Here is a 27,520-nt window from a genome sequence, read left to right on the forward strand (position 1 = left end):
TTTGTTTTTTGGTGTTGAGTTTGATAAGCTCTTTATAGATTTTGGATACTAACCCTTTATCTGATATGTCATTTGCAAATATCTTCTCCCATTCCATTGGTTGCCTTTTAGTTTTGCTGATTGTTTCCTTCGCTGTGCAGAGCTTTTTATTTTGATGAAAACCATTTAACCTTTTTAAGCCTTAGCTTCTCATGTATAAAAAGGAGCATATCAGGGGCACCTGAGGTGGCTCGGATCATAATCTCATGGTTTGTGGGTTCAAGCCCCACATCCAGCTCCTCAATGACAGTGCAGAGCCTGCTTGGGATTCTCTCTCTCTCTCCCTCTCTCTCTGCTCTTCCTCCACTCTTGTGCTTTCTTTCTGTCTCTCAATAAATAAACTTAAAAAAAAAGAGAAAAATGAGCAGATCAATGTGGAAAATGTGGAGGAAATATAAGGAATTATTACTGTTATAATCACTGTGTGATTCATAGTAAATCAAAAACAACACATTGTATTTTTTTAGTATTGCTTTTCACAGTTTATAAATATTTTCACAAATAGTATTTAGCACAAGTCTTAGAGATGAATACATAATAAAAGTTTGTTGAAGTGGACTAAATGCATAGTCTCATGTGTAGTTATTATTTGCATCTTCATTTTATCCCCATTTGACAGATATGAAAACCAAGGAACAAATATTTTATAAACAACTTGTTTAAGCAAAGGCAACTTAAAGCAGGTTTGGGCCTTGGTTAAAATAATAATAATGATAATCAGAGCCCTCAGCAAGGGAAGACAAGCTCAAAATCATTACATGGGAGTTTCCCCAGACCCCTTTCCAGACCACCAATAATTTTTACTGGCTTCCTTTTCCACTTATTGGTTCTGGTTTAAATTTAAAACTTGACATGTAATGGAGGACGGGAATGATGGTCCAAACCCCCATAAAGGCCTAGAACTTCTGGGACTGGATATTTTTTTAAATGACACACCAATGACAGTTTGCAAATGCCTGTCCCAGATCTCATCAAAGCACTGGGTCATATTCTAAATCTATTTTAAGAGAGTAAAATGTAGCTACTGGAAGATATGTTGTGATCTAATTCATTGTAACAGGAATGAGCTTCATGGAGCAGACAAAAAGGGCTTACCTGTTTTTCCTAGGGCAACTTAACGTCTTTGGCTCTAAGCCTCATATTCCTCATGTGTACATTGGAGATATTAATATCTACCTTGTAGGGATGATAAAAGGGCTACAAATCATGCATAAATGTTTTATCAAAGAGCCTTGTTTGGAATAGATGCCCAGTAAGTGGTAGCTATAAGGATACCATTCTTCAAGATCACCATTTAACTCTACCCATCAGACAACTCTCCAATTACTAAGTAAGTTTTGCAGATACATTGGCCATAAGAAAGGAGTGCCTCAAACAGCTGATGCATGTATCCCTGTTATAGGCAAGGCAGATGGTCCCTAGGTAATAAAGTTGTGTCTGATGACTTAAATCCGGATACTGACAACCAAAAAATGCTGTTTTCGTGTACCTTATTTCATTTAATCCTCACAACAACCCAGGGGTTATTATTTTTTTAAATTTTTTTTTCAACGTTTATTTATTTTTTTGGGGACAGAGAGAGACAGAGCATGAACGGGGGAGGGGCAGAGAGAGAGGGAGACACAGAATCAGAAACAGGCTCCAGGCTCTGAGCTATCAGCCCAGAGCCTGACGCGGGGCTCGAACTCACGGACCGCGAGATCATGACCTGGCTGAAGTCAGACGCTTAACCGACTGCGCCACCCAGGCGCCCCCCCAGGGGTTATTATTAATTTTATTTTATAGAAGAGGAATTTGTCCAAATCCATAGTGACAAAGGTAGAAATTATACATAGGTCTTCCAACTCAAATGTGCTTTTTACTAGGGCATGTTGTTGGTGTCCTGTAGATATTGATCACGTCCAAGAAACCTTGATAAAATGGTGCTTTGACCATGGAAAGCTGAAGATGAGGTTCTGGGTTATAATAACCCTAAACTGAAGACAATCCTGAAGAGGAGCACTTAGACCATGAACAGCTTTGTCATTGGCCTTTCTGTCTTTCTATCCTACTCTAACTCCCACTCCTTCTCCCAACCCACCCTTCAGGGACACCACAACTACTTTTATTTCTTTATATTGCAACTTTAGAGGTGACTGTCCTACCAGCTCTTCGTGAACAAGGCACATTTGTGATGTCAGCATTTAGAAATACAGGATGCTTGATTGAAACTATGGAAAAAAAGCTGAGGAGCTCTCTGAATATACAAAGAACCAGTTTATTTGCATGAGACTTTGAGAAAGGCCTTCCATATAAATGGTGCTAAGTTACAAAAACAAAAAAATTAAACTACAATTGTAGTGATAATCTGGAGCTCATGCTTGCAAGCTGTTGGTTGCATAAATATAGCCCATTATTGTTCATGTTTGCCTAGGGCAGAAAGAATATGTGAGGCTGCACAATAATAACAATTGTGCTACACAAATAACTTTCCCTGTGCCAGGAACTGAAAAGAACAAGCAGTAAGATTTTTAAATGCCACGCACACCCAGGGTGTGATAGAACATTTCAAAATTGTCTTCATCACTAATTTTTCAGGGCAACGGGGTGTCCTGGGAAGAGTCTGAATTTAGAACTGGGAAGGCCCAGTCTGTTCCAGTCTCAATTCTGCTACTTCCTAATTTTGTGAATTTGGACATGACTGTGAACTCTACCAAGCCATTGTTTCCTGCTAAACTGAAGGTAATAATAGGTAATAATAGCACCTACCTGGTTGTGCTATTATAATGATTAAATGAGGTTTCATGTGAAAGCAGTTAGCCTGTAACCTGGCACACAATGGACACTAGATGAGCAGTAGCTTCTTTTTCTTCTTATTAGAGATTATTTAGGATTTGAGAAATCAGAAACAAAATAGAAATCATTTTTAAAGATCTTCCCTGGTTTACCAAAACTTACCTTAATGGGTTTTTTAAATAAAATCCATTCATCTATTAGTAATATTTATTGAGTACTACAGAGTAAGGAAGATTGTTACATTCATGTCCCAGAAGTTCCATTGGCTCCTAGTGAGCAAGCAAATACAGTTTTATACTTGCCCTGTTTCCTTCTTTTTTCTTTCCTTGCTTGTCTTTCTTTCCTCTTTCTTTCTTTCTTTCTTTCTTTCTTTCTTTCTTTCTTTCCTTCTTTCCTTCTTCCTTTCTTTTTTTCTGTATGAAAGGTCCTGGAAACTATAAGAAACCAAAAGAACATCATGGGAAACAAAATACTTGCACTCAAGACTGCAGGTCCTTTCATCTTTGGATTTCAAAGCATTGTCTCCAACACTAATTACTAGCCCTGCTTAACATGTGGGAATGCTGAGACACCATCAAATTAAGAAGCTTGCCCTAAATCACAAGGCAAGTCAGTGGATGGGCTACAGACAGAACAAAGCTGTCCTGTTTGCCAGCTTTGGGCTCTAAAGTAGGACACATGAGAGTCAATAGAGGCTTCTCCTCATTACGAGGAGAAAAGTTTGGGGAATTCTGATTTTGTACCTTTGAATCATTTCAGTGACAAGAGCATGGGCTTTAGAGTCAACTTGGACTTCAAATCTCAGTTCAGCTTCTTAAGAACTGTGCAAAGTCAAATCATAAGTTAAGTCTTAGTTTCCTTCTCTATAAAATGGGGATATTCATTCTTACATCTAAGGATTTAGGGAGAGTTAAATGATGCAACTTTTGTGAAACTACCTGGCGCCATGTCCTGCACTTAGCAGGTTCACATAGTTGGAGAAAACTAAGACCTGCCACATACACACATAATGACAAACAACTCTTTCAGTCAAAGATTTTCTAAGCCATAATCACAGTTGTGTCTCAGTTAAAAATGATGACTGTGTACTGAACATCTTATAACACAAATAGAGGATGCCTTGTTTAGTCCATCGCTTTTCTTAATTTATTCTGTGCTTTTTTCCATAAAAAGTCCAAGCTATCAGCAAGTTTTGTTGGCTCAACCTCCAATATATATCTGAAATTCCATTTCTGTTTTCAAAATATATTCCAGATCTGACCATTTCTCTGTCTTCACTGCCACCATGACCTGTCTCCTGGGCCACTCCTAAAGCTCCTTAACTAAGCTCCCCAATTCCATGTTTGCACTTACATCTATTACCGTTATCACAGACAGAGTGATCTTTTAAAACAAACAAACAAAAAGATCTTGTAATTTCTGTTTAAAACCCTCTGGGACTTCTCAGACCCCTGACCATCACTTACAAAGGGGCCAGGTCTTTCCAGGTAAAGTAGGAGTCAGCAAAGAAGAACAAGTATGTTTTGAGCATTCTGAGATGTTTGGTGGAATGGAACATGGTGGGGATAGAAGAGGGAGGAGCTAGCAGAAAAAGATAGAGGAGATGTTAGGACATACTCAGAAGGAATCATGTCTGGGTCAGAAGAGGCTTAGGGAAATGTGTTTGTCTTAAGGTTCTCAGACAAGCAAAATCATTAGTGGCCATAAAAGGGATCACTATTGTTTTGTGTTGATAACATTTTCAAATCTAGTTACCTTGATTTTTATAAAGGACAATATGTAATCTATTTTACCCTTTCAAAAGGAAGTCAGGAACACTGACATCAGGACGGTGGTTAAGAGGATGGGCTTTGGAATCAGACAAATTTGAGATTAGATCAAGGTCCTCTACTTATAAACTATAACAGCATGGACAATTTACTAAAAGTCTTTGAGCCTCAGTTTTATGGAAACTACATCTGAGTGATAAAGGAAATTAAATGGACAATGCTTATAAAGCACATTACACGGTGTCTGGCACATGGGAATAAGTGCTCAACAAATGGGGACTATCAAATTATGGTTAAGACAATGATAATTAATGATTTGCTTATCCTTATAATTGTCCCATGTTGTCTAACTTTACTAATAAACACTGTCAATGTCTTCACCCCTAACAGAGATCTGAAGTAAATCTGTCAAATTTTGAAAATCTCAGGAGACTGTCCTCATTCATAGAAACATTTGGCCCTGAGAGATAAAAAAAAAAAAAAAAAAAGGTACCTATTTCACTGAAGGCACTGTCCACTCTATCCTACAGTCCAGAAAATCAAAGTATGTAAAGAGAGGAGTAGCATGATGTTTGCATTTAACTGTATATGAATGTAATTATATGCCTTCAGTGCTCAGTGTTTAAAGAAAGGGGGTTTTGTTGTTACTTTCAATATTATCTCTATATGCAAGCCAAGGATTTCAGCTGATGCTCAACCAGAGAAGCAAGATTTGATTTAAGCCTGAAGAAAATAATTGGCTGTGTTGAGCTTATGCAGACACAATGTGTCTGTATATTATACTGAATAATTTCTAGAATTTTTCTGGGATAATTCTGACAATACACAAGTTTTGCCTTACTAAGTGTCAAGCTTAACCTCAAGTAAGATACAGCTGTTCTTTTTGCAAAATTATATTCTATAAGTAGGTAAGATGAAGGAAGTAAATGATTAAGAGCACGGGTTTTGTGTCTCAGACTTGGTTTCAAATTCTGGGAACTTAGGCAAGTTACTTAACTACTCTGCCCCTCATGTGTGAAATGGAAATGATAATCCCTACCTCACTACATATTTTGGGTAGTTTTGTTACATCAAAATGCAGTGGGGTCTAGAAAATCATCAACTTTGAAGAATTGGATTCAAGAAAACCAATAGTTTTTGAAAGGCTATAAATTTGAATTTCTATATAAAACAAATTATCTCTATAATTAAATGTCTACCCAAAGGACACTGAGAAAAAACATTTTTTTACTACTTAACAGAGAAGATTCTGATTGGAACTTCAAGGGAACAGTAATTATTTCAGGCCTATAAGGGAACATTGTACAACATCCTGCAAACTCCTAGCCTAGTAGGCTCATTTTCAGACCACTGATTAGAACTACCAAGGACAGGTTTACTGAAGTATGGGACTTATAAAGAGCAGATAAATAGGCTTCTACCCATTTTTTAATTTATTCAACAAGTTAAGTTTTAAGTATATACTATGCCCCAAGCATTTTGCAAGGTAGGGGAGTTACAAAAGTGTATAAGGCATAGTCTCCACCCTCAAGGAGCACATGGCCTAGAAAGGAAGACAGACAAGCAAAATGGCAATTATAAATGCAATGTAATAAAGTTAAAAGAATAAGATCCCAGTGATGTGGAAATACACTGGAGGAATGTAACATCTGCACTGTGGGACAAGGGAGGGGAGGCTTCCTAGTAGAAGTTGTGTACAAGCTGAGATCTGGAGCATGAGCAGAAATTACCTTGAAGCAAGGGATAGATGGAGAGTGGAGTGTATCAGGCACAGGGAATAATGTGCACAAAGGCCCAGAAGCAAAAAAGAGCAAGGAGCTGGGAAAAATACTGTGATTCAGTTGGGTCAGATTTTAAGGATGCAAAGCTAACATGAGATGTTAGCAAGTAAGTAAATGAGAAGTGAAATCTTTATTCTTTTTTTATTTATTTAAAAAAATTTTTTTTAATGTTTTATTTTATTTTTGAGACAGAGAGACACAGAGCATGAGTGGGGGAGGGGCAGAGAGAGAGAGAAGGACACACAGAATCCGAAGCAGGCTCCAGGCTCCAAGCTGTCAGCACAGAGCCCGACGCGGGGCTCGAACTCACAGACAGTGAGATCGTGACCTGGGCCAAAGTCGGAAGCTCAACTGACTGAGCCACCCAGGCGCCCCTATTCTTTTTAAAAAAAAAAAAAAATTTTTTTTTAACTTTTATTTATTATTGAAAGACAGAAAGAGACAGAGCGTGAGCAGGAGAGGGGCAGAGAGAGAGAGGGAGACACAGAATCTGAAGCAGGCTCTAGGCCCTGAGCTGTCAGCACAGAGCCCGATAGAGGGCTCAAACTCACAAACAGTGAGATCATGACCCGAGCTGAAGTCGGACACTTAACCCACTGAGCCACCTAGGTGCCCCTGTGAAATCTTTTTTTTATTATTATTATTTTTTTTTTAGCATTTTTTTTCCAACGTTTTTATTTATTTTTGGGACAGAGAGAGACAGAGCATGAACGGGGGAGGGGCAGAGAGAGAGGGAGACACAGAATCAGAAGCAGGCTCTGAAATCTTTATTCAAAGGGCAACGTGGAATCATTGAGAGGTTTCAAGGTTGGGAAATAAAAACCCAAAATTGTGTTTTAGAAAGGTCACTCTCAGGGCGCCTGGGTGGCTCAGTCAATTAAGCGTCTGACTTCGACTCAGGTCATGAGTTCAAGCCCTGCGTCGGGCTCTGGGCTGACAGCTCAGGGCTGGGAGCCTGCTTTGGATTCTGTGTCGCCCTCTCTCTCTCTGTGCCTCCCCATCTCACACTCGTCTCTTTCTGTCTCTCAAAAATGAATAAATGTTAAAAAAATATATTAAAAAAAAAAGAAAGAAAGGTCATTCTCTTCAACATTGTACTGGAGTTTCCAACCAGGGCAATTATGCAAGAAAAAGATATGAAAGGCATCCAAATTGGAAAGATGTGAACTATCTTTATTCACAAGTGAGATGATCTTGTATGTATGGAAATTCCAAAGGAACAACAAAAAATTTATTAGAATAAACAAATTCAGCAAGATTGCAAAATTCAAGATCAATAGCAGTTGTATTTCTATATACTAGCAATGAATAATAGGAAAATGGAATTAAGATGATAATTTTATTACCAATAGCATCAAAAAGAAACGTACCTGAGAATAAATTTAAAAGAAGACATTTAAGACTTATAACTGATAACTCTAAAACATCACTGAAAAAAAATTTAAAAGACCTAATAAATGCAGACTTTTCCTGTTCATGGATTAGAAAACTCAAGGCTGTTGAGATGTCAATCTTGCAAAAGATTCAGAATAGCCAATCTTGAAAACGAAGAACAAAGTTGAAAGATTGACACTCCCCGATTTCAAAGTTACCACTAAAGTAGAGTAACCAAGGCAGCTATTGGTTATTGCCATAAGGAGGTATTGGCATAAGGAAAGACATATAAATCAATGAAACAGAATTGAAACTTCAAAAATAAACCCATACGTTTATGGTCAATTGGTTTTCCTTTTTTTTAAGTAATCTCTACACCCAACATGGAGCTCAAACTCACAATCCCACAAGATCAAGAGTCTCATGCTCTACAAAAGAGCCAGCCAGGTACCCCTATGGTCACTTGATTTTCTTTTTTTTTTTTTTTTTTTTAATGTTTACTTATTTTTGAGAGAGACAGAGACAGAATCTGAGTGCGTTGGGGCAGAGAGAGAGGAAGGCACAGAATCCGAAGCAGGCCCCAGGCACCAAGCTATCAGCACAGAGCTTGATGCAGGGCTCGAACTCATGAGCTGTGAGATCATGCCCTAAGCCAAAGTCGGATGCTCAACCAACTGAGCCAGCCAGGTGCCCTGGTCACTTGATTTTGAACAAGAGTGCCAAGACAATTCAGAGTTCAAGACAATTCAATGGGGAAAAGAATAGTTTTTTTCAACAAATGGTATTTGGACAGCTGGATATCCACATGCAAAAGGATGAAGTTGGGCCCCAACCTCATTCCATATATCAAAATAGTTCATTGATATAAAATGTAAGTCTATAAAGCTCTTAGAAGAAAGAGCTAACTCTAAAACATTAAGAGGAAAACATAGTTGTAAATCTTCATGACTTTGGATTAAGCAATGCTTTCTTAGCTATAACACCAAAAGCATAAGCAACAAAAGGAAAAATAGATCAACTGAACATCAAAATTTAAAACTTTTGTGCTTCAAAGGGCACCATGAAGAAAATGAAGACAATCCAAGGAATGGGAGAGTATTTTTGCAAATTATATGTCTGATAAATAAATTGGTCAGAATATATTTAAAAAGTCTTACAGCTCAACAATAAGAAGATACATAACCCAATTTTAAAAATTGGGTAGGGACTCCTGGGTGGCTCAGTCACTTAGGTGTCCTACTCTTGGTTTTGGCTCTGGTCATGATCTCACAGTTAAGAGAATAGCCTGCTTGGAATTCTCTCTCTCCCTCTCTATCTGCCCCTTCCCCCCTCAAAATAAATAAACATTAAAAAAAATTTTTTTTAATTTTAATGTTTTTTTTAGATTTATTTTTGAGAGAGAGAGAGCCAGAGTATGAGTGGAGGAGGGGCAGGGAGAGAGGGAGACACAGAATCCAAAGCAAGCTCCAGGCTCTGAGCTGTCAGCACAGGCCTGACATGCGGTTCAAAATTCGTGAACCACGAGATCATGACCTGAGTGGAAGTTGGGTGCTTAACCGAATGAGCCACTCAGGAGCCCCAACATTTTTTTTAATGGGTAAATTATTTGAATAGGCATTTCTCCAAAGAATATGTACATGTGACCAAAAAATGCACAAAATATACTCAACAGCTCACATCATTAATCGTTACGGAAATTCTAATCACAACCACAGTGAAGCAGCACTTTACACCTACTAAAACGGTTACAATTTTTAAATGGATAATAACAACTGCATATCTACATGCAAAAGAACGTTGTTGAGATTGTTATAATAATCTAGTATTGGGGCGTCTGGGTGGCTCAGTCGGTTAAGTGTTCAACTCTCTATCTCAGCTCAGGTCATAATCTCACAAACTGCGAGATTGAGCCCCTCATCTGCCTTGTTAGCACAGAGGCTGCTTGGGATTCTCTCTCTACCTCTCTCTCTGCTCCTCCCCTGCTCGTGCTTGCTCTCTCTCAAAATAAATAAATAACCTTAAAAATAATAATAATCCAGTATTGGCAAGGATGTGGAGAAATTGGACTCTCCATACATTTCTGGTGGAAATATACAATGATACAGCCACTCTGGAAGACAATTGGGCAGTTCCTCAAAGAGTTAAACATAGAGTTATCATATGCCCCAACAATTCTACTCTTAAGTATATAGCCAAGGGAATTAAAAACATATGTCTGCATAAAAAACATGCACATGAATATTCATAATAATGTTATTTATAATAACAGAAAGTGTAAAAAAACAAATGTCCATCATTGATGAATAGATAAATACACATGGTATATCTACACAATGGAGTACTATTCATCAATAAAAAGGAATGAAGTACTGATAAATGCTACAACATGGATGAACCTTGAGAACATTATGCCACGTGAAAAAAGCCAGATATAAAAGGCTTTCATGCCCCACATTGTATGATTCTATGTATATGAAATGTCCAGAATAGGCAAATCCATGAAGACAGAAGTAGATTAACAGTTGTCAGAAGCTGAGAGAAAGGGAAATGAAGAGTAACTGCTAATAGATATAGGGTTTCTTTTTGGAGTGATAAAAATGATCTGCAATTAGATAATGACGATGGTTGTCACTCTGTGAATATACTAAAAACCACTTAATTGTCCATTTGAAAACAAAACAAAAAGAAAAAGATGTCACTCTGGCTCTGTGTATAGGATGGAGCAGTGAGGTCAAGGATGTTTTAAAGAGATACAGATAAGAGTTGTTGGAGCCACAACTATAGCAGAGGCAGTGGTGATATACTTAAGAGGACTGATTATAGAGATATAAAGAAGGCAAAATACCATAGTGGTTAAAGTTGTGGGCTGTAAATAAAAGCACATCCTGATTCCAACTTCAGCTCTACTACTTGCTAGTCATATGATTTAAGTTCCTTAGCCTTTCTGAGCCGCAGTTCCCTCATCTATAAAATAAAGATGATAAAAAATAGAATCTACCTCACAGAGCTATCATGAGGATTTGTTCATTAATTCAAGAAACAGTTATTCAGTACCTACTATGTGCTAAGCTCTGTCCTAGGTACTGAGGATATGGCAGTAAACAAAACAGACAAATCTCTGTCTTCATGTAGCTTATATAAATTATTTATGAAAGTACAAATATATGTAATATATATAATCATAAGTTGATAAGGAGAAAAACATATCAGGGAAGAAAGAAAGATGGATGGGAAAGAATATGAGAAGGAAGAGTGTTTGGGATTTTAAGGGTGGTCAGAAAGGTCCCATGGATAAGGGAACATTAGAGAAAAGACTTTAAGTAAGAGAGTGACAAAGAGTATATCTAGGGTGGGGAGCAATCAAGGCAAAAAGAACAGCAGTGCAAGGCAGGAGTATGCCTAGTGGATTTGGGAAATATGAAGCACACCAATATGGCTGGGGTAGAGTGAGGGAAAGGGTGAATGATTAAGAAAGGAAGTGAGAGGAAGACTGCAGGAAGATGGCGGCGTAGGAGGACGCTGGGCTCACCGCGCATCCTGCTGATCACTTAGATTCCACCTACACCTGCCTAAATAACCCAGAAAACCGCCAGAGGATTAGCAGAACGGAGTCTCCGGAGCCAAGCGCAGACGAGAGGCCCACGGAAGAGGGTAGGAAGGGCGACGAGGCGGTGCGCACTCCACGGACTGGTGGGAGGGAGACGGGGTGGAAGGGCAGCCTGCTGGCCAAGCAAAGCTCCCGAGTCTGGCTGGCAAAAGCGGAGGGGCCGGATGGAGTGTGTTCCGACAGCAAGCGCGACTTAGCGTCTGGGAGGTCATAAGTTAACAGCTCTGCTCAGAAAGCGGCTGGAGGACAAAGGGAGGGAGAGTTGCTGAGCCCCCGGACGACAGAGCTCAGTTTGGTGGGCAACAAAGGCGCTCACCAGCGCCATCTCCCTTGCTCATCCCCCACCAAAATCCCAAAGGGAACCAGTTCCTGCCAGGGAACTTGCTCGCTCTGCACAAACACCCAACTCTGTGCTTCTGCGGATCCAAACCTCCGGCAGCGGATCTGACTCCCTCTCGCTGCCACAGGGCCCCTCCTGAAGTGGATCACCTAAGGAGAAACGAGCTAAGCCTGCCCCTCCTGCTCCCGTGCACCTTGCCTACCCACCCCAGCTAATACGCCAGATCCCCAGCACCACAAGCCTGGCAGTATGCAAGTAGCCCAGACGGGCCACGCCACCCCACAGTGAATCCCGCCCCTAGGAGAGGGGAAGAGAAGACACACACCAGTCTGACTGTGGCCCCAGCGGTGGGCTGGGGGCAGACATCAGGTCTGACTGCAGCCCCGCCCACCAACTCCAGTTATACACCACAGCACAGGGGAAGTGCCCTGCAGGTCCTCACCACTCCAGGGACTATCCAAAATGACCAAACGGAAGAATTCCCCTCAGAAGAATCTCCAGGAAATAACAACAGCTAATGAACTGATCAAAAAGGATTTAAATAATATAACAGAAAGTGAATTTAGAATAATAGTCATAAAATTAATCGCTGGGCTTGAAAACAGTATAGAGGACAGCAGAGATTCTCTTGCTACAGAGATCAAGGGATTAAGGAACAGTCACGAGGAGCTGAAAAACGCTTTAAACGAAATGCAAAACAAAATGGAAACGACGACGGCTCGGATTGAAGAGGCAGAGGAGAGAATAGGTGAACTAGAAGATAAAGTTATGGAAAAAGAGGAAGCTGAGAAAAAGAGAGATAAAAAAATCCAGGAGTATGAGGGGAAAATTAGAGAACTAAGTGATACACTAAAAAGAAATAATATACGCATAATTGGTATCCCAGAGGAGGAAGAGAGAGGGAAAGGTGCTGAAGGAGTACTTGAAGAAATAATAGCTGAGAACTTCCCTGAACTGGGGAAGGAAAAAGGCATGGAAATCCAAGAGGCACAGAGAACTCCCTTCAGACGTAACTTGAATCAATCTTCTGCACGACATATCATAGTGAAACTGGCAAAATACAAGGATAAAGAGAAAATTCTGAAAGCAGCAAGGGATAAATGTGCCCTCACATATAAAGGGAGACCTATAAGACTCGTGACTGATCTCTCTTTTGAAACTTGGCAGGCCAGAAAGGATTGGCACGATATCTTCAGTGTGCTAAACAGAAAAAATATGCAGCCGAGAATCCTTTATCCAGCAAGTCTGTCATTTAGAATAGAAGGAGAGATAAAGGTCTTCCCAAACAAACAAAAACTGAAGGAATTTGTCACCACTAAACCAGCCCTACAAGAGATCCTAAGGGGGATCCTGTGAGACAAAGTACCAGAGACATCACTACAAGCATAAAACATACAGACATCACAATGACTCTAAACCCGTATCTTTCTATAATAACACTGAATGTAAATGGATGAAATGCACCAACCAAAAGACATAGGGTATCAGAATGGATAAAAAAACAAGACCCATCTATTTGCTGTCTACAAGAGACTCATTTTAGACCTGAGGACACCTTTAGATTGAGAGTGAGGGGATGGAGAACTATTTATCATGCTACTGGAAGCCAAAAGAAAGCTGGAGTAGCCATACTTATATCAGACAAACTAGACTTTAAATTAAAGGCTGTAACAAGAGATGAAGAAGGGCATTATATAATAATTACAGGGTCTATCCATCAGGAAGAGCTAACAATTATAATTGTCTATGCGCCGAATATGGGAGCCCCCAAATATATAAAACAATTACTCACAAACATAAGCAACCTTATTGATAAGAATGTGGTAATTGCAGGGGACTTTAACACTCCACTTACAGAAATGGACAGATCATCTAGACACACGGTCAATAAAGAAACAAGGGCCCTGAATGATACATTGGATCAGATGGACTTGACAGATATATTTAGAACTCTGCATCCCAAAGCAACAGAATATACTTTCTTCTCGAGTGCACATGGAACATTCTCCAAGATAGATCATATACTGGGTCACAAAACAGCCCTTCATAAGTTTACAAGAATTGAAATTATACCATGCATACTTTCAGACCACAATGCTATGACGCTTGAAATCAACCACAGGAAAAAGTCTGGAAAACCTCCAAAAGCATGGAGGTTAAAGAACACCCTACTAACGAATGAGTGGGTCAACCAGGCAATTAGAGAAGAAATTAAAAAATATATGGAAACAAACGAAAATGAAAATACAACAATCCAAACGCTTTGGGATGCAGCGAAGGCAGTCTGAGAGGAAAATACATTGCAATCCAGGCCTATCTCAAGAAACAAGAAAAATCCCAAATACAAAATCTAACAGCACACCTAAAGGAAATAGAAGCAGAACAGCAAAGGCAGCCTAAACCCAGCAGAAGAAGAGAAATAATAAAGATCAGAGCAGAAATAAACAATATAGAATCTAAAAAAACTGTAGAGCAGATCAACGAAACCAGGAGTTGGTTTTTTGAAAAAATAAACAAAATTGACAAACCTCTAGCCAGGCTTCTCAAAAAGAAAAGGGAGATGACCCAAATAGATAAAATCATGAATGAAAATGGAATTATTACAACCAATCCCTCAGAGATACAAACAATTATCAGGGAATACTATGAAAAATTATATGCCAACAAACTGGACAACCTGGAAGAAATGGACAAATTCCTAAACACCCACACACTTCCAAAACTCAAACAGGAGGAAATAGAAAGCTTGAACAGACCCATAACCAGTGAAGAAATTGATCAGTCATCAAAAATCTCCCAACAAATAAGAGTCCAGGACCAGATGGCTTCCCAGGGGAGTTCTACCAGACGTTTAAAGCAGAGATAATACCTATCCTTCTCAAGCTATTCCAAGAAATAGAAAGGGAAGGAAAACTTCCAGACTCATTCTATGATGCCAGTATTACTTTGATTCCTAAACCAGACAGAGACTCAGTAAAAAAAGAGAACTACAGGCCAATATCCCTGATGAATATGGATGCAAAAATTCTCAATAAGATACTAGCAAATCGAATTCAACAGCATATAAAAAGAATTATTCACCACGATCAAGTGGGATTCATTCCTGGGATGCAGGTCTAGTTCAACATTCGCAAATCAATCAACGTGATACATCACATTAATAAAAAAAAAAAAGAAGAACCACATGATCCTGTCAATCGATGCAGAAAAGGCCTTTGACAAAATCCAGCACCCTTTCTTAATAAAAACCCTTGAGAAAGTCGGGATAGAAGGAACATACTTACACATCATAAAAGCCATTTATGAAAAGCCCACAGCTAACATCATCCTCAATGGGGAAAAACTGAGAGCTTTTTCCTTGAGATCAGGAACACGACAGGGATGCCCACTCTCATCGCTGTTGTTTAACATAGTGCTGGAAGTTCTAGCATCTGCAATCAGACAACAAAAGGAAATCAAAGGCATCAAAATTGGCAGAGATGAAGTCAAGCTTTCGCTTTTTGCAGATGACATGATATTATACATGGAAAATCTGATAGACTCCACGAAAAGTCGGCTAGAACTGATACATGAATTCAGCAAAGTCGCAGGATACAAAATCAATGTACAGAAATCAGTTGCATTCTTATACACTAACAATGAAGCAACAGAAAGACAAATAAAGAAACTGATCCCATTCACAATTGCACCAAGAAGCATAAAATACCTAGGAATAAATCTAACCAAAGATGTAAAAGATCTGTATGCTGAAAACTATAAAAAGCTTATGAAGGTAGTTGAAGAAGATATAAAGAAATGGAAAGACATTCCCTGCTCATGGATTGGAAGAATAAATATTGTCAACATGTCAATACTACCCAAAGCTATCTACACATTCAATGCAATCCCAATAAAAATTGCACCAGCATTCTTCTCGAAACTAGAACAAGCAATCCTAAAATTCATATGGAACCACAAAAGGCCCCGAATAGCCAAAGTAATTTTGAAGAAGAAGACCAAAGCAGGAGGCATCACAATCCCAGACTTTAGCCTCTACTACAAAACTGTCATCATCAAGACAGCATGGTATTGGCACAAAAACAGGCACATAGACCAATGGAATAGAGTAGAAACCCCAGAACTAGACCCACAAACGTATGGCCAACTAATCTTTGCCGAAGCAGGAAAGAACATCCAATGGAAAAAAGACAGTCTCTTTAACAAATGGTGCTGGGAGAACTGGACAGCAACATGCAGAAGGATGAAACTAGACCACTTTCTCACACCATTCACAAAAATAAACTCAAAATGGATAAAGGACCTGAATGTGAGACAGGAAACCATCAAAACCTTAGAGGAGAAAGCAGGAAAATACCTCTCTGACCTCAGCCGTAGCAATCTCTTACTCGACACATCCCCAAAGGCAAGGGAATTAAAAGCAAAAGTGAATTACTGGGACCTTATGAAGATAAAAAGCTTCTGCACAGCAAAGGAAACAACCAACAAAACTAAAAGGCAACCAACGGAATGGGAAAAGATATTTGCAAATGACATATCAGACAAAGGGCTAGTATCCAAAATGTATAAAGAGCTCACCAAACTCCACACCCGAAAAACAAATAACCCAGTGAAGAAATGGGCAGAAAACATGAATAGACACTTCTCTAGAGAAGACATCCGGATGGCCAACAGGCACATGAAAAGATGTTCAACGTCGCAACTTATCAGGGAAATACAAATCAAAACCACACTCAGATATCACCTCACGCCAGTCAGAGTGGCCAAAATGAACAAATCAGAGACTATAGATGCTGGAGAGGATGTGGAGAAACGGGAACCCTCTTGCACTGTTGGTGGGAATGCAAATTGGTGCAGCCGCTCTGGAAAGCAGTGTGGAGGTTCCTCAGAAAATTAAAAATAGACCTAGCCTATGACCCAGCAATAGCACTGCTAGGAATTTACCCAAGGGATACAGGAGTACTGATGCATAGGGGCACTTGTACCCCAATGTTTATAGCAACACTCTCAACAATAGCCAAATTATGGAAAGAGCCTAAATGTCCATCAACTGATGAATGGATAAAGAAATTGTGGTTTATATACACAATGGAATACTACATGGCAACGAGAAAGAATGAAATATGGCCTTTTGTAGCAACGTGGATGGAACTGGAGAGTGTGATGCTAAGTGAAATAAGCCATCCAGAGAAAGACAGATACCATATGGTTTCACTCTTATGTGGATCCTGAGAAACTTAACAGAAACCCATGGGGGAGGGGAAGGAAAAAAAAAAAAAAAAGAGGTTAGAGTGGGAGAGAGCCAAAGCATAAGGGACTGTTAAAAACTGAGAACAAACTGAGGGTTGATGGGGGGTGGGAGGGAGGGGAGGGTGGGTGATGGGTATTGAGGAGGGCACCTTTTGGGATGAGCACTGGGTGTTGTATGGAAACCAATTTGACAATAAATTTCATATATTGAAAAAAAAAAAGAAAGGAAGTCAGAGAGGTTATAGTATCCTACATCAAGTGAGGCCTTATGGACCATTTTAAAGACTTTGCCTTTTACAGTGAATGAGATGGAAAGTTACGGGAGTTTTGAACAGAGGAAGAACATAGTATAGCTTAGGTTTAAAAAAGATTATTTGGACTACTGTAGGAAAAATATAGTGTAGAAAAAAAGAGCAGAAAGCAGTAAAATAAATATGATATTGTTACAACAATCCAGATATGATGATGACTTGGGTCAGAGAGTTAGCAATTGGAGGTGGGGGAGAATGGGAGTTAAGGGAAGAAGTGGTAGGAAGTGGTCAGATCTGTATATATTTTGAAGGTAGAGCCTACTTGGTTTGCTAAAGATCTGAGGTATGAGAGAAGAAAAGAGTCAAGGATGATGCTTGGTTTTTGCCAGGTTTTTGCCTAATGAGGTGAGATGGGGGAAGACTGTGGAAAAAACCAACTTGGGGAGAACATCAGGAATTTTGTCTTGCTCTAGGTTTGCTTTTTAGCAAACCTTTTAAAAGCAAAGCTTTTTAGGTGCTTTAAATTTTTTTTTTATTTTAGAGAGAGAGAGAGAGCAAGGGAGAGGCAGAGGGAGAGAGAATTTTAAGTAGGCTCCATGGTCAGCATGGAGCCTGATGCAGGACTTGATCCCAAGACCCTGGGATTATGACCTGAGCCAAAATCAAGAATTGGACACTCAACTGACTGAACACCCAGGTGCCCCATAAGTTTGAGATACTTTTTAAACATCTAAGTTGAAATGTCAAGAATGCAATTGGAATAAAAGTGTGGAGTTCAGAGGGCCAATAACATTAAAGCCATGAGACTGGGTAAGACTATCTGTACAAAGAGTGTCTGTAGATCCAACAAGTCCAACTGCAGCCACTCCAATGTTAGAGATCAAGGAAATGAAGTAGAACTAGCAAAAGAGAGGGAACTGAGAAAGAGCAACCACCAGTGAGTTTACAGCAAAACCAGGAGAGCATGGTGTCTGCCCTGGAACCGAATAAAGACAAATGTTTCAAGAAGAAATGAGGAAGGAAGGAGGAAGTTAGCAAATGCGCCCGATCTGATCATAGAGCTACTTAGATAAGAACTGAGAATTGACCTCCAGATTTATCCACATGGAGTTCTTTGGTGACCTTGGTAAAAAGAGCTTTAGTTGGGGCGCCTGGGTGGCGCAGTTGGTTAAGCGTCCGACTTCAGCCAGGTCACGATCTCGCGGTCTGTGAGTTCGAGCCCCGCGTCAGGCTCTGGGCTGATGGCTCAGAGCCTGGAGCCCGTTTCCGATTCTGTGTCTCCCTCTCTCTCTGCCCCTCCCCCGTTCATGCTCTGTCTCTCTCTGTCCCAAAAATAAATAAACGTTGAAAAAAAAAAATTTTATAAAAAAAAAAAAAAAAAGAGCTTTAGTTAAGGGAGGGGATAAAACCTGATTAAAGTGGACTCTAGAAAGAACGAAAAGGTAGGACTTGAAATCAAGGAATAATATATAATTCTTTACAGATATTTGACTGAAATGAAGAGTAGAGAAATAATGTGTTAGCTAGAAGGGAATATGGAGTCAAGAGAATTTTCTTTTTTTAATATTAGATATACTATAGTGCTTTTTAAGCTGATGGGATGATCCTTTGGAAAGGGAAATATGATGAGATAGATAACAGAGAGAACTGCTGGAGCATAAGGGAAAGGATTGGCTTTCAGAGTACCATTGAGAGGACAGGAATATGCAGGCATGGATGAAGGTGGGTGGGTTATCTGCTGAGAGGGAACAGAAAGAAGAAGGTACTGGAAGTTTGAAGGGAAAAAAGGTATGAAATAATCATTTAGGGAAAGTAGATGGACTATTAAATAAAATGATTACCAGATAGCAGTAAAGGATCACTTGAGATTAGTGGTAATGAATTTGTAGAGTCCAGTTGACATCATTGTGGGTTTTCTTCAACAACTTTCCAAAAGGTAGAGAGTAGGTGGAGAGTTAGATTGTCCTGGGTAGGAGTTTTGTGAGGCAAAATAACAAAGCAACAAGAGCAAAAGAGAAGCAGACATATCAAGGGAATTATTATAACATTGGACATTGGAATTTAAGTGGGTAAGAAAAGAAGTAAGGATATAAGATGGGTAAGGAATGGTCAAGAGGTGTTGGGATCACTGGTCCAGGGGTTATCAGAGCACTGTTAGAGTTGGGATGTTGGAAGGAGTGAGCTGGAAAGGCAGGAGTGGTAGAAAGATAAGAAAGAACATTGGTAGGGGTGCCTGGGTGGCTCAGTCGGTTAAGCATCCGACTCTTGATTTCAGCTCAGGTCATGATCTCACAGTTGTGAGATTGAGCCCTGCATGGGGCTCTGCACTGAGAGAAAAGCCTGCTTAGATTCTTACCCACCCTCTCCCTCTGCTCCTCCCCAACTTGCATGCCCCCTTTCTCTTCCTCTCTCTCTCTCTCCCTCAGAAGCAAAATGTTTAAAAAGAAAGATTAGTAGATTAATAATAAATGGAAACACTCCCTAAGAAATAATAGTAGTATTAAGACCTAGTCTATGCCCTCCAAGTGCTCATTATGTAGTGCAGAAGAAAAGGCAGAAATGAATGCTCAAGATAAGTACATGCAATGCCTGTGGGGGCCAAAAGGAATCTTCAAGTAAATGTGAGGGTCAGATCAAGGAAAAACATCCAAAAAAGGTGGCATTTGAGGTGAACCTCAAAATGGAGCATGTGCAGAGCATAGCCTGATATACCACAGCACTTAAACTATTGCAGCAAGTGTTCAGAAAGCAGTGGTTGGAGGGGCATGTGGGTGGCTCAGTCAGTTAAGCGTCAGCTTTGGCTCAGGCCATGATCTTGCGGTCCGTGGGTTCCATGCCTGCATCAGGCTCTGCGCTGACAGCTTAGAGCCTGGAGCCTGCTTCAGATTTTATGTCTCCCTCTCTCTCTGCCTCTCCCCTGGTCACACTCTGTCTTTCTCTCTCTCTCTCAAAAATAAATAAACATTAGAAAAGTTTTGCAGGGGAAGGAAAAAAAAAAAAGAAAGGTTAGAGAGGAAAGGAGCCAAATCATAAGAGACTCTTAAAAACTGAGAACAAACTGAGGGTTGATGGGGGAGGGAGGGGAGGGTGGGTGATGGGTACTGAGGAGGGCACCTGTTGGGATGAGCACTGGGTGTTGTATGGAAACCAATTTGACAATACATTTCATATTTAAAAAAGAAAGAGAAAGAAAGAAAGAAAGAAAGAAAGAAAGAAAGAAAGAAAGAAAGAAAGAAAGAAAGAAAGAAAAAGAAAGAAAACCATGGTTGGTGCATGGGATGGGAACTATGGCAGGACACGAGACTAAAGCATGGGCTGGGGCCAGGTTAGGCTGGTAATAGTGTGAGCATTTGAAACATCAGGCTGATGTGTGAGCATTTTTCTACAGGTAATAGTGAGGTTAGGAGCCCTTCTGCATAATTGAGCCCACTTGTTAGCATGATAAGAAGTCATATTGGTTTCTGTATTTTAATCAATCTAAAAGTGCTTTCTTCTCCATTATATATTATGTCATATTTATAGTTTTGTACTTCTCTTGGATTTTCTGATTGTCCTTGTAAGATCATCTCTAGTCTACTGCATTGATACTGTTATTTCTCTCCAAATAATGTATTGCCACATGCTCGTTCCCTTTTTTTCCAACTTCATCTTCCAACTTCAACTTCATCCCCCAGTGTTGGTAGGAAAGTCTAATTATGTGACCCCTTTAGGCCCTACCAGAAAGGGGTAGGAAATAGGTTGGTTGTGATCAGAACTATGCTGTCCAGAGCATTAAGACTAGTCAAAGTGGACAAGATTGGGGCCGCCTGAGTGGCTCAGTCGGTTAATTGTCCGACTTCAGCTCAGGTCATGATCTCATGGTCCGTGAGTTTGAGCCCCGCGTCGGGCTCTGTGCTGCCAGCTCAGAGCCTGGAGCCTGCTTCGAATTCTGTGTCTCCCTCTCTCTCTGCCACTCCCCTGCTCATGCTCTGTCTCTCCGTCTCAAAGATAAATAAAAACATTTTTTAAAAAATTAGCAAAACAAAACAAAACAAAGTGGACAAGATTTGACGGTGAACAGTCAAATCCTCCCAGGGTAGAAGAAGACATAAGGGGCACAGTCTCACAACAGAGGTCACAATTTTTTCAGGAACTCAGTATCAGTACCAATGATGGGGTCAGTCTCTTTGCAAGCTATATTTACGATGTCATTTGAAAGTATCAGAACCTCTGTCTTTACAGACTAACCAGGGTAAATGTTAAAACCATTATCTTTTCAGGGTGCCTGGGTGGCTCAGTCGGTTAAGCATCTGACTTCAGTTCAGGTCATGATCTCACAGTCCGTGAGTTTGAGCTCTGCATTGGGCTCTGTGCTGACAGCTCAGAGCCTGGAGCCTGCTTCAGATTCTGTGTCTCCCTCTCTCTCTGCCCCTCCCCTGCTCATGCTCTGTCTCTCTCTGTCTCAAAAATAAATAAAAACATTTAAAAAAATTTTTTTTAATCAAGCAAGAACTGCCTTAAAAAAATTATCTTTTCTACCACATTATTGTGGTTTGGTCAAGTCCCTTCCCTCCTCTGGACCCAAGGCCCTGTCTATAAAATGTGGGGGCTGGATTCATCCTTTTCTAGAGCTGCTTCCAACTGACATGCTCTAATTTTTCTGTTACCTTCTATTCTGTATTAAATTCATGACATGTGACAGGCATTTTTCTAAGGATGAGACCCTTTTTCTCACCCCCTTCTCTCCTCACCCTTGTTATGAATTATGTTGGTCTTTTCTTGTTTAAAAGATTTGGAAAAAGTGATGTGTTAGGAGGTTTATTTCATATGGCATATTTGAGAGAAAATCACATAAAGGGCTTTGTTTTGTTCCAGCAGCTGAAACAGTAAAACCACCAGAATGACATACAGCGTCATTTTGTACTGCCCTCAAGTGGTGACCCAAATGTCTTCTTGGTTGTAGTTTAAGGAATAAAATATTTTCAGAGGAGCCTAACGCAACTGGCTTTGATCGAATCTCTTACAAAGGATGGGCTGAGGCTCATCGTTGTTTTCATCAGCGTACAAATCTGTTCTAGTTTCTCCTATCTTTAAAGAGCTATTTTATAACCCTGACTCCCTCTCCAGTCCTATTTCTCTGCTTCCCTTCAGAGCCAAATTTTTCAAGAGTTATCAGTATACTCTTTCTAGTTCCTCATTTCCAGTTTATTTTTAAGCTTTTTACTTCAAAATAATTGCAAACTTTCAGAAGAGGTGCACTAATATTATGAAGAATTCCTATACACTCTTCACCCCAATGCACCAGAATTTAATATTTTGCCACAGTCTCTTTGTCTGTGTGTGTTTGCATATGTGTATGAATGCATGCATATATACAAATGTTTCCTGAACCATTCGAATTGTAGTATTTACCCCTAATATCCTAAATATTTGAGTGTGTATTTGCTAAGAACAAGGACATTCTCTCTCTTTTTTAATTTTTGTTAATGTTTGACTATTTTTGAGAGAAAGAGAGAGAGAGAAACAGTGTGAGTGGGAGAGGGGCAGAGAGAGGGAGACACAGAATCTGGGGCAGGCTTCAGGCTCTGAGCTGTCAGTACAGAGCCTGATGTGGGGCTAGAACTCAAGAAATGTGAGATCATGACCTGAGCCAAAGTCATGGTTGACTGAGCCAACCTGGCACCCCAGGACATTCTCTTATGTACTTGCATTCCTCCCCCACCCCCAAGTATGATGATCAAATTCAGGAAATTTAACATTGATAGAAGTCCTTATGTTTAGTACATATTCAAAGTTCACTTATTGGCCTGATACTGTCCTATCTAGCAATTTTCCCTCTAATCCAGTGTCTGATCCCTAATCATGCATTACATTTAACTGTCATGACTCTTTAGTCTCCTTTAATCTAGAGCAGTTCCCCAGTCTTACATTGTTATTCATGATATTGACATTTTTGGGAAGTACATACCAATGTTTTGTAGAATTTCCTTCTATTCGGTTTTGTTTCATGTTACTTATAATTCTATTTCTTTTTCTTTTTTTTTTAGAGGGAGCAGGAATACTACCCAGGGGATGTTATGTCCTCAGTGCATAAGGTGAGGAAAAACATTATGTCACCTGGTCCCATTATTGTTCACCTTTGATCAGTTGGTTAAGATGGCATCTGCCAGGTTTTTTTCACTATAAAGTTAGCATTTTTTCCCATATAAATAAGTAATCTTTGGAGAGGTACTTTGAAACTGTATAAATATCTTGTTCCTCTTCAAATTTATGCTCAAAGTTTTCAACATTCATTGCTAATTGATAGTCTCTACTCCTTCTATGTCTTCAAATGTAGATTATGCTAAAGACTTCTAAATTCATATCTTCATCCCAGACCTCTCTTCTGGGCTCCAAACTTACAACCAACTGCCTAATTGATATCTACTTGGATATTTCACTGACATCTTCAGTTTAACGTGTGTAAAATAAAACTCCAGAGCAACATCTGAATTCATTACTCTAAAGGTGGTCAAGTGGTGATTTATCATTCCATTATTCCACCTACATTTTTAGTTGGCATTATACTGTAAGCAAGATATTTCCCTTTTCTCCTATTTATTCGTATATTTATTATTGTCAGTATAGACTTATTGATTCTTATTTTATTTAATAGGTTATAATCTATTACTGTCAATATTCATTTTAATGTTCAACTTGTCCCAGATTTGGTCAGTGAGAGCTCCTTCATACTGGCTCCTGTATCCTTTTGACACACACCCATCTTTTTTTTTTTTTAAGCACTTTCTTGCTTTCTGGCGTAATATAGCATCCCAGGTACATCTTTTACTTTTCCTGTCTAGTCTTGGAAATCATCCATCTCTCCAAAGAGCTCCCCTTTTAGTAGGCAATGGTATTTAGAAACCAAGATCTGGGCACCAGATATACTCATTGTTACTGGGGTATAATTGCTTTTAGGCCTTTTAGGTAAACAGAGCCACGAAGGAAAAATGGCAACTTAACACGGTTTAACTATTTTTAATCTTGAATTCATTACTGGCACACTCTAATTCCAACTCAGCACCACAGGGTTTTTTCTCCTATTCCTTATTTGCATCTCCTATTCCTTATTTTCCCACAGTGGGAGCTCTGACTCCCAACAGCATCATTGTCTTTTTTCATTTGCTCAGTGTTGTGATACACACAAAATAGTTTCAGAATTGCTATATCCATGTCACCTAAAAAGTCTATTAAATTGGATTCAAAATTTGTTTGTAGTTTTGTTTTGTTTTTAGACTAAAGGTATATATGCAAAGTACTGCATTCAAAATTTATTTGGATTAAGTTTTATTTTCCTTCAGAATGTTTATATTACTTATTTATATATAGTTAGGTTTATTTGTTTTCTATTTATATTAATTTTTAGAATGCCTTTCATTCTTGTAGATTCAAATTTCTGTTTGAATATGTAAAAGTTAACATTGTCAAATCCATATGAAAACATATGGAATGCTTCGCAATTTGTGTGTCATCTATATGGAGGAGTCATGCCAATTTTCTCTGTTTTGTTTTAGTTTTAGCATATGTGCTGTTAAAGTAAGAACACCTTCAATTCATTTTCAGCCCGTTTGATGTTTACTTAGCGCCTTCACACACACACACACACACACACACACACACACACTTCAGTATTTTTTTATCCTTATATTATTTGACCTTTCCACACTCAACTGACCTAATTTTCTTGAAACACTCTACTCTCTTGGTTTTTGATTCCACACTCTTCTGGTTCTACTTCCTCTTCACAGGCCTCTCCTCATTCTCCTTGTTTGTTCAACTGCTCCAAAATATGTGGCTGCTCAGGACTCTTCTTGGCTCCCTTCGCTTCTCTCTGTATACTGTTTTCCTAGATAATCTCAACTACTTCTGTATCTTTGAATGATGATACTAGGAAGGGAATCTTTGAATGCTGATTATGTCAATGACTTCTAAATTCATGTCTTCGTCCCATACCTCTCTTCTGGGCTCCAAACTTACAACCAACTACTTCATTGACATCTACATGGATCTCACTGACAGCTGAAGTTTAACATGTCTAAAACAGAACTCCCAATTTCCCTGCCAAACCTGCTTCTTCCAAGCTCCTCCCTCTCAGTAAATGTCACCTCCCTCCACCTGGTTGCTCTAGCTGGAAACTACTACTACCACTTTGCGCATCATCTCTTACCTAGGTGACCCATCAGCCTCATAACTGGCTTCTCTTTTATCCCTCACACATTCATCCTCTATACAGTAGCTACCATGATATTTTTGAAAACAAGATAATAATACAAGCTTACATTTTTTGGGTGTTTATTATGTGCCAGGAACTGCTGTAAGCACTTTGTATATATATTATCTTCGCAATGACTCTATGAGGTAAAACCTATCTCAGTTTTATAGAAAAGGAAATTGGGGCACAGAGAGTTTAACTAATTTGCCCAAGGTCACACAGCTGGTATATGGTGGAGTTTAGGTTTGAACCCAGAGTGACTCTTTAGCCTTCAAGTTTATGTACACATGCTACTGGATCATATCACCCAGACTCAAATACTTTCATGGCTGCTCACTGGGGCTCACTGGAACTAGATTCCGAACTCCATACTTAGGCCTGCTGGGTCCTGTGATGTGCCTCCTGCTTACCCCTTCAAATTTATCTCATGCTGTTCCCTTTCCTTGACTTTCCTTCAGCCACATGGCTTGTTTTGTTTTCTGTTTGTTAGTTTCCTTGAACATGATAAGCCATTTCCTGCCAGTCGACATTATTTATCCTCCACTTCAAACACTCTTCTCCTTGGCTTCTTCTCATTCTTCAGGTATCACTTTAATGATATGTGATTCCCTTACCATGCTGTTTCTTAAGTGGTTCCCTTGCTGGTATGTTCTATCTCAGCTTCATATTTGTTTTCTTTTTAGCCCTTAAAACAATTTGTAATTATTTGTTTACTTGTTTTGTCTCTCTTCCCCACTAAAATTAAGTGCTATAAAGACAGAGGCTGTGTCCTAGTCACTTTTGTGTATTCTGAGCCTAACACAGTGCTTTGTTCATAGAAGGAACCCTAGAAATATTTGTTGAATAAACATATATTATCATTTTCTACTTTATAGCTTCCAATTACTCATAATTTCTGCCTCCTCATCACTTTGGTTTGTCACAGCCTAGACTCTGTCTCCTCTCTCATAAACCCCTACTCAACCTCATGGCCTCTCTCTTTGCATCCTTTTAGTCATAGTTTTAGTGCTACTAATTGCCTCAATCACCTCATGTTTCCCAATTTAAATTCCTGAAAGAGAAATATTTATTTGTCCAACTCATTTTTTAGGAGACAGACATTTGTAGGTCATTGGCAAGCTCATGAGTTGCTTGCCTTTGGGTCAGATTCCTAGTCCTGGTCCAAACAGTTGTGTGGGGCAGGGTGTATGTGTGTGTGTGGCGGGGGGATATTCTGCACAGCGCTGCCTTTCCGATCAGGCACAATGATTGATATTTGAACACAAGCGGCAGCCACAGCAGCAGCAGTGGCAAATAGTTAATCAGGCCTCACTTAAGGGTCAGGTTCTCCAACAGTTGCTCTCTAGGAGACAGGTCTCAGGTTATCTTGAGTCCTGTGTACTCTCCCTCTGAAAATAGTAAACACAAATTGAAAGCCCTCGCATTTACACAGCATTTCTAAAACTAAAAAAGAGTATGCATCCACCTGTATTTGTTAGTCTAGCAACCCTGTGAGGCCAAGAATATTGTTTCCACTTTATAAATAAGGAAACTGAGGCTCCATTTCCTTGCCCAAAGTCAGACACATACTAAATAAGAGCCAGCATCAAATCCCAGGTCTCTAAACTCCCATGATGGGCTCCTTTCACTGTATCTAAAGAAACTGGATGATGATTGAAGTTTCCTCTAAAATAGCACCATAGGTGGCTCCATGGGCTGTGGGTTCCCAATATACTTATCAAGTACCTAAGGGTTTACAAAGCACCTACCATGTACCAGGCACTCTGCTTTACAAATACTATCTCAGTTCAACCTCATAATACTTGGGTGAGGTAGATATTCTAATACCCACTGAGGAAATGGAGATTTAACAGATTAGATTACTGTTCCAAGTTCAAGATCTAGTATATGGCATGGCTGGGATTCTAATTTAGATCTTTCTGACTCCAAAGCCCATCTTCCTTACATTACACTAGACTGTATCCCTTCTTCTTCCCAACTGTGTTGCCTTGGTCAAGTTACTTAATTTATGTGACCTTGTATTTCCTTATCAGTAAAATGGGGATATGAGTACCTAATTCATGGGATTATCATAGGTTTATGAGCAATCATGTGGTAAAATAGCCTG

At 39.5% G+C, this 27,520-nt stretch overlaps 1 non-coding gene across 1 annotated transcript; it reads right to left on the reverse strand.

The window, feature by feature from the left end:
* Positions 1-24,639: 24,639 nt before the first annotated feature.
* Positions 24,640-24,747, reverse strand: LOC123600183. The gene has a single exon (XR_006713556.1). It is a non-coding gene; the product is annotated as a U6 spliceosomal RNA (small nuclear RNA).
* Positions 24,748-27,520: the final 2,773 nt, after the last annotated feature.

Source organism: Leopardus geoffroyi, chromosome C1 (genome assembly GCF_018350155.1).
Source record: "Leopardus geoffroyi isolate Oge1 chromosome C1, O.geoffroyi_Oge1_pat1.0, whole genome shotgun sequence".
Lineage (NCBI taxonomy): Eukaryota > Metazoa > Chordata > Mammalia > Carnivora > Felidae > Leopardus > Leopardus geoffroyi.